Source organism: Heptranchias perlo, chromosome 4 (assembly GCF_035084215.1).
Source record: "Heptranchias perlo isolate sHepPer1 chromosome 4, sHepPer1.hap1, whole genome shotgun sequence".
Classification (NCBI taxonomy): Eukaryota; Metazoa; Chordata; class Chondrichthyes; order Hexanchiformes; family Hexanchidae; genus Heptranchias; species Heptranchias perlo.
In genome coordinates this window covers 88707781-88723149 of record NC_090328.1, presented here as the reverse complement: position 1 = coordinate 88723149, position 15369 = coordinate 88707781, and the positions used below count along the sequence as shown (strand labels likewise).

The 15369-nt window shown below is 41.3% G+C and overlaps 1 protein-coding gene across 1 annotated transcript in view; it reads left to right on the top strand.

Annotated features, from left to right (window-relative positions):
- The window catches only part of rfx3 (regulatory factor X, 3 (influences HLA class II expression)), a 371090-nt gene that overhangs the window by 109383 nt on the left and 246338 nt on the right, over positions 1 to 15369 (top strand). The window contains exon 2 of the mRNA XM_067983285.1: positions 2053 to 2097. The gene's annotated coding sequence lies outside the window, so the exon portion shown is untranslated. The remainder of the gene's footprint in view (positions 1 to 2052; positions 2098 to 15369) is intronic.

Below are 15369 nucleotides of genomic sequence, written 5' to 3'. Positions count from 1 at the left end.
GGCACAGATAGGATGGATACTAAGGAGCTTTTTCCCTTCGTTGAGGGTACTATAACAAGGGGACATAGATTCAAGGTAAAAGGCGGGAAGTTTAGAGGGGATTTGAGAAAGAACTTTTTCACCCAGAGGGTGGTTGGAGTCTGGAACTCACTGCCTGAAAGGGTTGTGGAGGCAGGAACCCTCACAACATTCAAGAAACATTTGGATGAGCACTTGAAATGCCATAGCATACAAGGCTACGGACCAAATGCTGGAATATGGGATTAGAGTAGACAGGGCTGATGGCCGGCGCGGACACGATGGGCCGAAGGGCCTCTATCCGTGCTGTATAACTCTATGACTCTATGATTGTAAAAGATTGAAGAAATTGGTGGAATTTAGTTGAAAACCTCTTGGAGCATGGTGTTTTGAAATTAATCTGTACCTCGCATTCCCACTGGTTAATTTGCCTCCTTTCCTCTTCCCTCTCTTTCTCTTCCTCCCCCCTCCCCCCAGACTTGATTTGTTCGATCAGGAATTTCCAGGACAGCATTCAAAACAATTTCAATTTCTGGATGTATTCTTTCTTTTGCATTCTTCATTAAAACCTGTTTTTGAGAGCTATCAATCAGTGTCCCCAACCCAACATGTAAAGAAGAACAATGGCAACCCAAAAGCTGGTAGACAAGCAGTAACTTACCCATCAATTTTCCTGATGGCTTCGTTGGGTAAGGCACTGCATAATGTTGTAGTGAACCAGGCTGACCAAGAGTATCGCAGGTCCTACATTCGTTATTTGGATTCAGCTCCGTTAGCTGATATGAACTGGGCCAGCTACTGCTCTTCTGTGTCTCTGGTTTAGTGAAGGAAAAAGATTGCTATCCATTGACTCCTGTTGGATATTGCGCATGTGTCTGGATATTGTGAAGGACAGTACAGGTTTGGGTGTGATGCATCTCACAATCAGATAGCTTGATGACACTTGCTTTCTAGGCTTCCACAATAAGGATGCCCACATGGGTGAGGTAATGGGGAGAGATCAGTGCCTACAGAATGTACCCTACTCAGTCCCAGCCCTTTGGGGATAATGTAAAAATAAAACAGTTCAACTGACTGTTTGGGAGTCTTGTGCTACAATACAAAGAGTTGAAATGCTGTAAAAAAAATCTTTTTTTTCTTAATTGAAGTAGGTGGTCAATGTGCATTACGACAGCATTAATTAGTAGCAGTGCAGTTAATTTTTCTTATTGCAGGAATAGGTGAGGGTTTAAACAAAAAACATTCTAAATCAAATGTTTGCATATGAGAACATTTTTTTTTCCAATGCTGCTGTTTGATCAATAAAAATTCTGATAAATTTCTCAAAGCTAAATTGATTTTAAGCAGCCTGTTCGCAAGAGCACAGCCTCGTGCTCTAGTTCTGGAAGATTTTGTTCCATTCTCCTGATCTCTGATTTACTGTCTTCTAAAAATTCCTTATCTGACTTACAGTTTCATTACCAATGATCCTCTATAATGCATTGCAAATTGCTTAAAAAAAATGTTATGAATAACTATCATGTAATAAAACCAAAATGATACCGATCCATTATTGTTATCCAGTGATTTTGCTGTAGTACAATAATTTTTAAAGAGATTAATGACAATGAGAGCTGCATTTACTGATTTCAGAAGGGTGAATCATAAATTACCAATGTTTTTTGGTGGAGGAGGAAGAAGTTTTGAAATCTGTTTGTGTGTGTTGAAATTATTAACCCCTTGAGTGATTCACTTTTTTTTAGCTTTCAGTATTTGCCTTTTATTATCTTCTAAATAAGAGGTGATGAGAAAAAACTCAAAAAGCTGAAAAAGAAATAGAAAATTCTGAAAATACATGGCACGTCTCTCAGCATGTAGAAAAAAACACGTTAATGTTTTGGGTGTGAACTTTTGTCAGATGGAGATGATATGATTGCATGTGGCACAATAAGACTTATTAAAATGTTTTCTCCTCAGCATTATTATTTGTTGTATAAATGCAGTTTGTATGCTTCCATTGCTGACATCTGTTCTTATTCCCCATGTATCCTCCAGGTTTCTGCCGATTCTAGTGCCAGAACCCAAAGCAGAGGTCACAATGTGAGTACACAAAACTGCTTTACTGATTTCTGCTGTGAATTTTTTTTTGGTGAATGTACAAACTCCCCACTTTTGGAATTGTTGTCTCCTTTTTTCCCCCATGGTCTCCTTTGATTAAATAACCCTGCTGCCAAAAGGATGAGTGACCTGCTTTCAGTTTCTTTTCAATGTCTCTGTGGGCGAGCTGCAAGGAGGTGTGTAACAATGCCCCAGGATTAACTGTCCTTCCAAGTATTCTTCCCTTTGTGAGGAAGCACTTGATCTTACCTAAGAAATGCAACTTCAATTGAGAGCTTAGTGATATGGGAGGTCATAGGCACAAACCAACATCCAACCACTGCACTGTGGAGAAGCATGCCTGCTTCATCGGGCATCACTATGGAAATTTTTTTTTAAATTATCTTAGTGAGCCTTGCTGGCTTCCCGACAGGTTCACCTGGCAGGGTGGCCGTGGTGGGCACCACACTCGAGCGGGTTAAAATTTCATGAACGTCATGTGACCCAAATTTGCATTTATTAATGAGGCTCTCGCGGAGTCCAGCTGGAGCCTCATCTTCCACCGTAACCAGTGATGTTAAAATCACAGGTCGGTTGGAGTGGAGTGGGAAATGGAGCTGCTCCATTTTAACTGCTCCCCTGTTCCATTCCCACTGATGGGGGAAATTAAAATCACCCTGAGTTTTTTGAGTTCAGTGGTCAATTCTTTCACCTTTGTTGGATTTTGTGCACTGTCTATCCAGGATTATTGAATTGCTGTATGATGTTAAATTGGAGTACCTTTAATAGCAGAATCTGTGGAATGTGAAATGTAACTGTATGTTTGTACCAGAACTGATGTTATAGGTACTTTCTAGGAGGTTGAATTTGTTTATTTCCCTTGATAAACGTTTTGCTTTGCCAACCAATGTTGGTTGTAGTTTTGTTGCTATTGTTGGCTACTACAGTGTTCTCAGCACTGCATTGCTGGTGGTTAGGTTTTCTTTAAAAAATAAGTTAGTATCCAAAGTCTACCCCTAGCCATCCTTCATGATGTATTTTTCTTCCCCCACCCACCCTTTTTCCCTCAGTGGGATGGGGGTGGGGGGAACTCACTTCTATACAGTAAGTATGATCCTGTAGCAAAGTGCATATTAGCTAACTGGTTTGAAACTTTTACGGCATAATCCGTTCTTATCAACTGTTTTGTGACAGCATGCAGCCAGTGTTATTTAGTTGTATTTTTTGTGCTTTATAGCAAAAGGAAATTACGTTATTAAGAAAAAAGAAATTGCCCCCTGTTTTAGTCAGGTGGAGGCTAATGTTAGCTTAAATGGTTCTAGGTCTTTACGGTTGACAGCTGCAGATAATTGGCTTTTTTTCCTTAACAATGAAGCCTAATGGAGCTGCACAGCATTCATTGCCTTTTATCCCATTATAATAATAATGTATTTAACTTCTTGAGTTTTTTAAATTGATTTAGTGCTAAGCTGCTTACGGTACATGTAGTGGAAATGACAGGCAAATGGTGCAAAGCGTCTTTCTGCTGTGGGGGTCATGCATGAATGATTGCCAGTTTCTTCATTTTAATAAAAAGATGTTCAGCTACTGAAATAATATTTTGTACTGAAGTACAATGTAAAATTGTATCTGGTTTCCTGCTGTGCAACCTTGAGTAGACCTACAGTAAGGCTTAAAAATGTAAAATATATAATTGAAAGCTGATTTATTAAGAAAACTGCAGGTGTATAATGGAAGAGTAACCACTGAAGGATTCCTTTTGGATAAAGTCTGACTTTAGCATTATCCTGAAGTATTTGTCCCAAAAAATATTCCATCCCTTACATTTCATTTTTAGCAAAAACAGTCTCATAATGGATTCGCAATCAGATTGCCATCTTTGCTCTATTTCCAAGGCAGAGACACCAAAATAAAACAATTCGAGACACAGCTACTCTCCCTGTGCTGTTCCACTAATGCCAAATGTATTTTGTACAGGACTGTTTTAACTGGAAGTGGTTCTGTACTTGTTGACACCCAGTGTTCTAGAATATGCCCCATTGCACTGTGGGCAAATTTCAGAGCACAAAAAGAAATACAAAAATAATGGAGCATGCTCAAGCGTAGCAGTTGCTCAAAATCGTAACTTTTAATTTTCTGGCCTTTGACTTTCTCTGATGTTGGCTGTTTGCATGAAGGTGTGCATGATGGTGCTATGTCTCTGCTGGCACAGGAAAGAGCCACCTTTTGAGATAGTTCTCCATGCTGCTGGAAATGGTTGTGCTGCCTCATTTTTACCACAGTGGAGCACCAGAAGTTAGAGCTGTCATTGGCAGCAGAACTGATATAAGTGTAGCATAAAAGAAAATTTGTGAAGCTAATTTCACAACACAGACAGAAGTGCACAAACTGAGCATGCTCAAGCTTCACAGTTGCTCAAAAGTCGCAATCGCAACCTCCCCCGATGTTGATTGTTCGTTTGTCACTTATGTCCAGGTTTAGATCCAGAGGTTTGAAACTAGAGGCATGATTTTTATGCATACTCAGCGGTTGGGTAGATAATAACGTGGGAAACCCAGAAGTGAAGTGAGCGCATCAGAATCTGTGATCGCAACTCAATTGAAGGCAATTATTTTTACGTCCGGGTTTTGCGTCTCCAAGCTGCGCAGCGGGCGTAGTGCGCATCCGCATGATGCGATCTGAAGCTCACTATTTAAAGGGCCAATGCAAAAATGGATTTTGGAGGAGAAAAGAGAAAGTGAAGCGATGGGTGCATAGAGAGGAAAGATGGCACCCAGGTTCTCGGATGCGTCACTTGAAGTACTGCTGGCTGCTGCGAGAGGCAGGAGGGAGGTCATCTACCCAGTGATCAGAGGAAGAAACCTGATTCTAGTACCAAGAAGGTGTGGCTGAAGGTGGCAGAAGAGGTGAGCATAAGGGGCACAATGTCCAGATCTTGGCTGCATTGGAGGAACCATTTTAATGACCTAAACAGGTTAGAAAAAGTGAGTCCATTTGCTGATTCAACCTCCTCTTACTTTGTGTTGGCACGCCTACTCCATCACATCACTCCTCACACCCACTTAAGTTTCAGCATCTATGCACTTCCTCACATCCCCTTTTATGCACTCACCACTGTGAGCAGATTGGTCACAGCCCCCTGACCCGCCTCCGTTAAAACTGGAAGTGGGCGGGTTCAAGGCGAGTTGGGGTCAGGTTTTACATTTTTACAATTTTTACCTTCCCACCCGCCCCCAACCCACCCATCCTTACCCCCTCAGTCTCAACACTAGAAGAACTCTCAGCTAAACGTTTGCCTGAAGACCAGCTGCAATGCTTGAGCTTTTGTTCAGATGTGTCACTCATAGGTTTAAAGGGCCAATCCAACTTCTGCATGAATCTTGCCTCCGTTTCACTGATGAGATTGAGAAGCCATGGGAAACCTGTGCAGGGGAGGTTAAATTCGCTTAAACTTAGAATCCACAAAAAATTAAGTACCTCAACTATTTGAATGAGGTAAATTGCCCCTTTAACAATCCGCCGGCCGGCATTAAGTGGGAACGGGACTTCCAGGTTTCAGTTGCGCACGCGCATCCAAACGCGCCTGGGTTAAACCCAAGTGGGTATGTTGGAATTGGGTTGCGGTCGTGCTTCAAAATGCTGCTACTTTAACCTCCCACCCGTTCTTTGGGGTTAAAATTAATGCATGTGCCTGATAAGCGGACCTTGCATCCCCTACAAACCAGAGTGTGTCTTTACCTGCCAATGTCTAGATAAATGTAGCGAGACCTAGAGGTCGAACAGAGAACCCTTATCACTGTATTCAGGCTTACTAATTATATCGTGTACCTTAATGTTGATAGGAAGAATAATAACGCTTTTAGACTGTGGCTCAGACTATAAACCATGAGGTAAATTTATTGAATGTATTTAAACCAGGTAAAAGATCGATAATTGGTACAAATGATCTATTTAGGGTAATTACAAACTTTGACTAATATCAAAATGTCAAAAAACAACAGACCTGCACCAACCATAACATAGCGTTGACCCCAGAAATACAATCACTTCCTTCTTGCCTGGCTGCTCGCTATCATAGAGTTCACTGATTAGCTTTATACCCCTGCTGACTTGAGACTGTCTAGTGAGCTGAGTACAGACAGGCAAATGCTGTAGACAATAACTACAGAGATGTCTGTCAAGGGTTTACAAATAATCTTGGCCTGCTCTTCTCACAAAGCTGACTCAGATCCTGAACACAATCAAAGTTATTAATTAAAAAGATCTCTGGGAATTTAATTACATAGAATGTTTGAATTAAGTGGAATGGCTTGGTGCATTGAACTACAATCCCCACCGCTTATAGCAGGCGCGTTTGCACAAACGCGATTTGCACACTGTATGCGATGGCCAGTATAATGCAATAGCATTCATGAAATTAAAAATCATTCCAGTTGTTGCCCTTGAGTGGCTGCTTTTATAGTTATCTGTAAATAAACCCATTTTTTTCCGTAAAAATCTCAATCAGTGGCTTTGCCCATCGTTAGTTTAAAATTATATCGGCCATAATTTCAATGGGATGAAAATAAAAAGTTATTTTTTCAAAAGAATGTACTTTATTAAAGATGGCCAGAGAAAGGACAGTTATAATATCAGTGCTGTTTTCTAAGAGTAGGTCAGCTTCCTCAGACTTCACTATCATTCTTGGTTTTTTTTGGAAAAGAGTGCACAATACACCTGGGGTTCCCATACGAAGGTATGGGCTGAATCATTGTGGGGTATCCAGAGTAAGGCTTGATAATCTTCAGATTCTTTCTATACATGTAGATTTATGTGAAGGATTAAGGGTGAGGTTTTTTGCAATTATGCGAACTGGTGAGTAAACACAGCTGTTTCTGCCCGAAATATACAGAGCAGTTAAGATGCTACAAATGGCAACTTTGAAATTGACATTAATGCAAATGGTTATTGGTTATCGCTTTTTGGCTGATATAAGCAACTGCCTATTTTAAACGTGGACATTTTAAGTGGTGGGGAGTGTATTTCAAACACTTTGACCAACCTGTAGGAAATTACTACTTGTTTAAACAACTATCAGGAATACTGCTAGGTCAAATGACACTAGTGGCTATGCACTCAAAAGGTATTAACATATTAATATGTTCCACAGGACAAACTGTAGACACATAGCAATGTTTTGGCATACCAGACTGTAATATATATTCTCTGAGCTTGGAAAATCAGCAAGCAACAACTAAGTTTTACTCTATATGCACTATGACTCAAGAAAAGGGAATAATACGGTGTAGACAAAAATGTTTAATTTTCATCACACATCACAATATTGTTTGGATGCTCAGTATGGTTTAAAAATTCAGTTGCCATGGGACTGGAAGACACTGTGGATTAGAACACCATTCCTTTATTTCTGCTGTTGGCAGATTAGTCCTGACAGCTTGTGTTATGATTCCTATGTGGGGGTCTGCCTCCGAAATGTGTATTGTTTTGGTATGCTGCTAAGATGTGTGGAGGATGAGGAATGAAGAAGAAAGTTTGCCTACTAGGTAGGGTCTTCATTCTTCGAATGATTTATATCCTCCACACACTATGATCTCATTCACCTGGTTTTGCAGAGGTACAGTTTCTGCGGAGCAGGGAATTACTTTTGTAGTTAGCTAGTTTCAGTTCAGCTTCAGGCCAGACCAAATGGGCGCAATGGCGCAAATCCTGAATCTTTATATGACATGAGACTGGAAGGCTCTGGAGAGCACCACCTATCTGAAATATCTTGATGACATTTTTGTGTGCATGCTCAGCACATGGTTTCCCCAGACCTATTAAACTAGGCTAAAATTAAGCTGATCCAATGAGCTTGCATATCATTCAAAGAATGAAGAAGCCACTACAAGATAGGCTGTGGTACAAACAAAGAAATCTCAAGTACACACAAAATTACTTTAAGCATGTTTTAATATATCTTTTATGAACTCGGCCATGCAACTCTTAAAATACAAGTAAGTGTGCTAAAGCTAATGACCAGGATATATTATAAAATATAGGAATGCAATAGGAGAGAAGGGAATTTCTGCAAATAGAAAATAATTTCTTTTTTTAAAAGTTACTACATACAGAGCAAGAAGGTAACGTGTTTAAGCCCTTGTCTCTGCTAAACTAGCCTTTATTGCAAGGGGGTTGGAGTACAAGAGTAAGGAAGTCTCACTAAAATTGTACAGGGCTTTGGTGAGACTCACCTGGAGTACTGCGTATGTTTTTGGTCTCTTTATCTAAGGAAGGATATACTTGCCTTAGAGATGGTGCAACGAAGGTTCACTAGATGGGATGGCAGGACTGACGTATTAGGAGAGATTGGGTCGACTAGGCCTATATTCACCAGAGTTTAGAAGAATGAGAGGTGATCTCATTGAAACATGTAGGATTTTGAGGGGGCTTGACAGGGTAGATGCTGAGAGGTTGTTTTCAATGCTGAATTAGACAAATTTTTGATCAGCAAGAGAGTCAAAGGATATGGGGAAAAGGCAGGAAAGTGGAGTTTAGGTAAAAATCAGATCAGCCATGATCTCATTGAATGGTGGAGCAGGCTCGAGGGGCCGAATGGCTTACTCCTGCTTCTATCTCTTATGGTCTTATGGTCTAACTTCTGTATTCTCTGCACAACCGATGTTTGGCATGTGATTGAACACTGCAGCCCAGTTTGGCAGACTGTAGTGAAAATTCATCTCTTTCAGTATGGCTCAAATTTACACTGAGTGTGGGTAAGTCATTTTAGTTTAAAAATGTGTTGCGATGTGATGTATCTTATTTGTAAAAATTAACACAACTACATTTGTTCAAATGGATTTTCAATTTGCCTAACTTTTTCTGATCAGAAATCTCACTCCTAAAAGTTTCCTGATGTTGGCAGCTCTGTAATAGCTCAATGGTTGAACAATCTGCCAGGACTCATTGTCCAGACATTCACAAAGCATGGCCATCTGGTCGAGGTATCAGACATCTACCAGCATCCATAAAGTCTTATCCCAGTAAGAGTCATCACTTTCAAGAAAGGTGGGGAGAGTTTTTGGATACTGAATAATCCTTATAAGGATCAGGGTGAGTTTATGGGGTATTGTATGAATTAAATTTAAATTGCAGTACAACCTGTAACACTTCTGTAGTTCTATAGTGTGCAGTTATGGTATTAGGGAAACTTCAACTGGAGTCATTTTAGCAAACTACAGGGAATTAACATTATGAGTTTAGGAGAAAGGCTTTAAAACATATATAGACAGAGTTACTGTAAACGAACTGTTATTACAGCATACAAATCATCTTTGAATTGTGCTAATAGCCATGGTAACTGATAGTAAATATATTTAACAGAGGAACATCGGAACAGGAGTAGGCCATTCAGCCCCTCGTGCCTGCTCTGCCATTTGATAAGATCATGGCTGATCTGTGATCTAGCTCCATATACCTGCCTTTGGCCCATATCCCTTAATACCTTTAGTTGCCAAGAAGCTATCCATCTCACATTTAAATTTAGCAATTGAGCTAGTATCAATTGCCGTTTGCAGAAGAGAGTTCCAAACTTCTACCAACCTTTGTGTGTAGAAATGTTTTCTAATCTCACTCCTGAAAGGTCTGGCTCTAATTTTTAGACTGTGCCCCCTACTCCTAAAATCCCCAACCAGCGGAAGTAGTTTCTCTCTATCCACCCTATCTGTTCCCCTTAATATCTTATAAACTTCGATCAGATTACCCCTTAACCTTCTAAACTCGAGAGAATACAACCCCAATTTGTGTAATCTCGCCTCGTAACTTAACCCTTGAAGTCCGGGTATCATTCGAGTAAACCGACGCTGCACTCCTTCCAAAGCCAATATGTCCTTCCGAAGGTGCGGTGCCCAGAACTGCTCACAGTACTCCAGGTGCAGTCTAACCAGGGTTTTGTATAGCTGCAGCATAACTTCTGCCCCCTTGTACTCCAGTCCTCTAGATATAAAGGCCAGCATTTTCTGTACCTGTTCATGACACTTCAATGATCTCTGTACCTGAACCCCTAAGTCCCTTTAGACATCCACTGTTTTTAACTTTTTACCATTTAGAAAGTACCCTGTTCTATCCTTTTTTGGTCCAAAGTGGATGACCTCACATTTATCTACATTAACTTCCATCTGCCATCTGCCACAGTTTTACCCATTCACCTAATCTATCAATATCCCTTTGTAATTTTATGTTTTCATCCACACAGCTTACAATGCCACCAATCTTTGAGTCATCGGCAAACTTAGATATGAGACTTTCTATGCCTTCATCTAAGTCGTTAATAAATATTGTGAATAATTGAGGCCCCAAGACAGATCCCTGCGGGACTCCACTAGTCACATCCTGCCAATGCGAATACTTACCCATTATCCCTACACTCTGTCGCCTTTCACTCAGCCAACTTCCTAACCAAGTCTGTACTTTTCCCTCAATTCCATGGGCTTCCATCTTAGCTAACAGTCTCTTATATGGGACCTCATCAAATGCCTTCTGGAAGTCCATATAAATAACATCCATTGACATTCCCCTGTCCACTACTTTAGTCACCTCTTCAAAAAATTCAATCTGGTTTGTCAGGCATGACCGACCTTTCACAAATCCATGCTGGCTCTCCCTGATTAACTGAAAATTCTCGAGGTGTTCAGTCACCCTATCCTTAATTATAGACTCCAGCAATTTCCCCACAACAGATGTTAGGCTAACAGGTCCATAATTCCCCGGTTTCCCTCTCTCTTCTTTCTTAAAAAGTGGAGTGACATGTGCAATTTTCCAATCTAGAGGGACAGTTCCTGAATCTAGAGAACTTTGGAAGATTATAGTTAGGGCATCTGCAATGTGCTCACCTACTTTCTTTAAAACCCTGGGATGGAAATCATCTGGTCCTGGGGATTTGTCACTCTTTAGTGCCATTATTTTCTTCATTACTGTTGCTTTACTAATGTTAATTTTATTGAGTCCCTGTCCCCGATTCAATATTAGTTTTCTTGGGATTTCCGGCATGCTATCCTCTTTTTCTACAGTAAAACCTGACGCAAAGTAATTATTCAACACGTCCGCCATTTCCCCATTGTCAATGACAATATCCCCACTTTCAGTTTTTAAGGGGCCAACACTGCTCCTGACCACCCTCTTTTTCCAAATGGAACTATAAAAGTTCTTCGTATTGGTTTTGATATCCCTTGCAAGTTTCTTTTCATAATCTCTTTTTGTAGCACTTACTATCTGTTTTGTGACCCTTTGTTGATCTTTGTATCTTTCCCATTCACCAGGATCTGTGCCATTTTTTGCCTTTTTGTATGCCCTTTCCATATGCCTTATACTGTCCCTTACCTCTTTAGATGTCCATGGCTGTTTTTTTTGGCAAGTAGAGTTCTTGCCCTTCAGGGGTATAAACCGGTTCTGTATCTCGTTAAATGTTTTTTTAAACATTTCCCACTGATTATCAGTCGTTTTACCCATTAACAGATTTGTCCAGTTTACTGTGGACAGTCTCTGTCTCATCCCATTGAAGTCGGCCTTACCCAGGTCCAGAATCTTAGCAGCTGATTCACTTTTTTCCCTTTCAAACACTACCTTGAACTCGATCATGTTATGATCACTATTGGATAGATGTTCACGCACAGTTAAGCTGTTAACTAAATCTGGTTCATTACTCATTATTAAATCTAGTATGGCTTGCCCCCTTGTTGCCTCTAGGACATACTGCTGTAGAAAACTATCCCGGACACACTCAAGAAATTCACTACCTTTCTGACAGTTGCTAGTCTGCTTTCCCCAATCTATGTGAAGGTTAAAGTCCCCCATTAAGACCACTATGCCTTTGTTACACGCTTGTCTAATCTCTGCATTTATACAATCTAGCACTTCGGAGCTGCTGCCAGGGGTCCTATATACAACTCCCACTATAGTCTTAGATCCTTTCCTATTTCTCAATTCAACCCATAAGGTCTCTGTTGGCTGTTTACCTCTCGTTATATTCTCCTTTATCATTGAATTGATTTCACCTCCAATCACAAAGGCTACTCCTCCCCCTCTTCCATTTTCCCTATCTCTCCTGTAGACCTTATAACCCGGAATATTTAGTTCCCAATCCTGACCATCCTGCAGCCATGTCTCAGTAGTAGCTATCATGTCATACCCTCCAATTTGAATTTGAACCTGTAGTTCATTTAATTCATTCCTTATACTCCGTGCATTTGTATATAGAACTCTTATTTGGGCCACACACCCTAGACTTCTAGTTTTCACTTTTCTGCAGTGCCTAAAGTACACTTTCTTTCTGCTGCTCTACGCTTTTCCCTTTCACTTGTTCTTGAACAACTGTTTGTACTATTTGTATTGTAAATTTCCCTGGGTCTTCCACTCTCTTGCTGCTCTCAACTTTACTCCCTTCTCACTCCCCGATAAGGTTCCCATCCCCCTGCCACTCTCGTTTAAATCTTCCCCAACAGCATTAGCAAACATCCCCGCGAGGACATTGGTCCTGGTCCTGCTCAGGTGTAACCCGTCTCGCTTGTCCAGGTCCCACCTTCCCCAGAACCGGTCCCAATGTCCCAGGAATCTAAATCCCTCCCTCCTACACCATCCTTGCAGCCACGCATTCATGCTGTCGATGCTCCTGTTCCTATACTCACCAGCACGTGGCACTGGTAGTAATCCTGAGATCACTACCTTTGAGGTCCTGCTTTTTAATTTATCTCCTAACTCCTTGAATTCATAACATGACAGAATTCCTCATTAAGTTGGAGAGTAAAGTAGTTGAATCCAAAACTAGGGTCCTGAATCTTAATGAAGAAAATTACGAAAAGTATGAGGTACGAGTTGGCTATGATAGATTGGGGAACTTTACTAAAAGGGATGACGGTGGGTAGGCAATGGCTAATATTTAAAGAACGTGTGCAGGAATTACAACAATTAATCATTCCTGTCTGGCGCAAAAATAAAAGAGGAAAGGTGGCTCAACCGTGGCTTACAAAAGAAATTAGGGATAGTATTAGATCCAAAGAAGAGACATATAAAATTGCCAGAAAAAGCGGCAAGCCTGAGGATTGGGAGCAGTTCATAATTCAGCAAAGGACGACAGAGATTGATTAAGAGGGGAAAAATACAGTATGAGAGTAAACGAGCAGGAAACTTAAAAACTGACTGTAAAAGCTTCTATAAATGTGTCAAGAGAAAAAGATTAGTGAAATCAAATGTAGGTCCCTTGCAGTCAGAAATGGGGGAAATTATGATGGGGAACAAAGAATTGGCAGAACAATTAAACACATACTTTGATTCTATCTTCACAAAGGAGGACACAAATAACCTGTCGGAAATGTTAGGGAACCAAGGGTCTAGTGAGAGGGAGGAACTGAAGGAAACCAGTATTATTAAAAAAAAGAGTGCTAGGGAAATTAATGGGGCTAAAGGCTGACAAATCCCCAGGGCCTGATGATCTACATCCCAGATTATTAAAGGACGTGGCCCTGGAACGAATGGATGCATTGGTGATCATCTTCCAAAATTCTATGGACTCTGGAACAGTTCCTACAGATTGGAGGGTGGCAAATGTAACCCCACTATTGAAAAAAGGAGGAAGAGAAAAAACAGGGAATTACAGACCAGTTAGCCTAACATCAGTAGTGGGGAAAATGCTAGCGTCTATTATAAAAGATGTAATAACTAAACACTTGGAGGGCATTAACGGGATTGGACAAAGTCAGCATGGGTTCATGAAAGGGAAATCATGCTTAACAAATCTACTGGAGTTTTTTGAGGCGGTAACTCGTAGAATAGATAGGGGAGAACCAGTGGATGTGGCATATTTGGATTTTCAGAAGGCTTTTGATAAGGTCCCACACAAGGGGATAGTGTGTAAAATTAAAGCACACGGGATTGGGGGGAATATACGAGCATGGTTTGAGAATTGGTTGACAGGAAACAGAGAGTCGGGATAAACGGGTCTTTTTCTGGGTGTCAGGCAGGGACGAGTGGGGTACTGCAGGGATCAGTGCTTGGGCCCCAGCTATTCACAATATATATCAATGATTTGTATAAGGGAACGAAATGTAACATTTCCAAGTTTGCAGACAACACAAAGCTGGTGTAGAATGTGAGCTGTGAGGAGGATGCAAAGAGGCTCCAATGTGATTTAGACAAGTTGGGTGAGTGGGCAAGAACATGACAGATGCAGTATAACGTTGATCAATGTGAGGTTATCCACTTTGGTTGTAAAAACAGAAAGGCAGATTATTATCTGAATGGTGATAGATTGGGAAAAAGGGAGGTGCAACGAGACCTGGGTGTCCTTGTACACCAGTCGCTGAACACGAGCATTCAGGTGCAGCAAGCAGTTAGGAAGGCGAATGGTATGTTGGCCTTCATTGCAAGAGGATTTGAGTACAGGAGCAGGGATGTCTTACTGCAGTAATACAGGGCCTTGGTGAGACCACATCTGGAGTATTGTGTGCAGTTTTGGTCACCTTATCTGAGGAAGGATGTCCTTGCCATGGAGGGAGTGCAACGAAGGTTCACCATACTGATTCCAGGGATGGCAGGACTGACATATGAGGAGAGATTGGGTCGACTCGGCCTATATTCACTCGAGTTTAGAAGAATGAGAAATGATCTCATCGAAACATATAGAATTCTAACAGGACTAGACAGACTAGATGCAGGGAGGATGTTCCCGATGGCTGGGGAGTCCAGTAGCCAGGGGTCACAGTCTCAGGAGATGGGGTATGCCATTTAGAACTGAGATGAGGAGAAATTTCTTCACTCAGAGGGTGGTGAACTTGTGGAATTCTGTACCACAGAAGGCAGTGGAGGCCAAGTCATTAGATGTATTCAAGAAGGAGTTAGATATATTTCTTAATGCTAAAGGGATCAAGGGATATGGGGAAAAAGCGGGAACAGGGTACTGAGTTAGGAGGGTGTGACTGCGAGTGAGGCAGGTATGGGGATCCAGGTAATAGCATTGCAGGAGCCTCAGCCTCTGCACTTTTCCAATAAATACAATGTTCTTGCAGCCCTTGTGGACGAATGCAGGGACTGCAGGCAGAATGAGGAAACTGGCCATGGCACTGTGGTTCAGGGGGCCATTCAAGTGGGGGGAGTAAAAAGGAATGTGGTTGTAGTAGGCGACAGTACAGTTAGAGGGATAGGTACTGTTCTCTGCAGCCAAGAGCGAGAGTCCAGAAGGCGATGTTGCCGACCCGGAGCCAGAGTTAAGGACATCTCCTCAGGGCTGGAGAGAAACTTGAAGTGGGA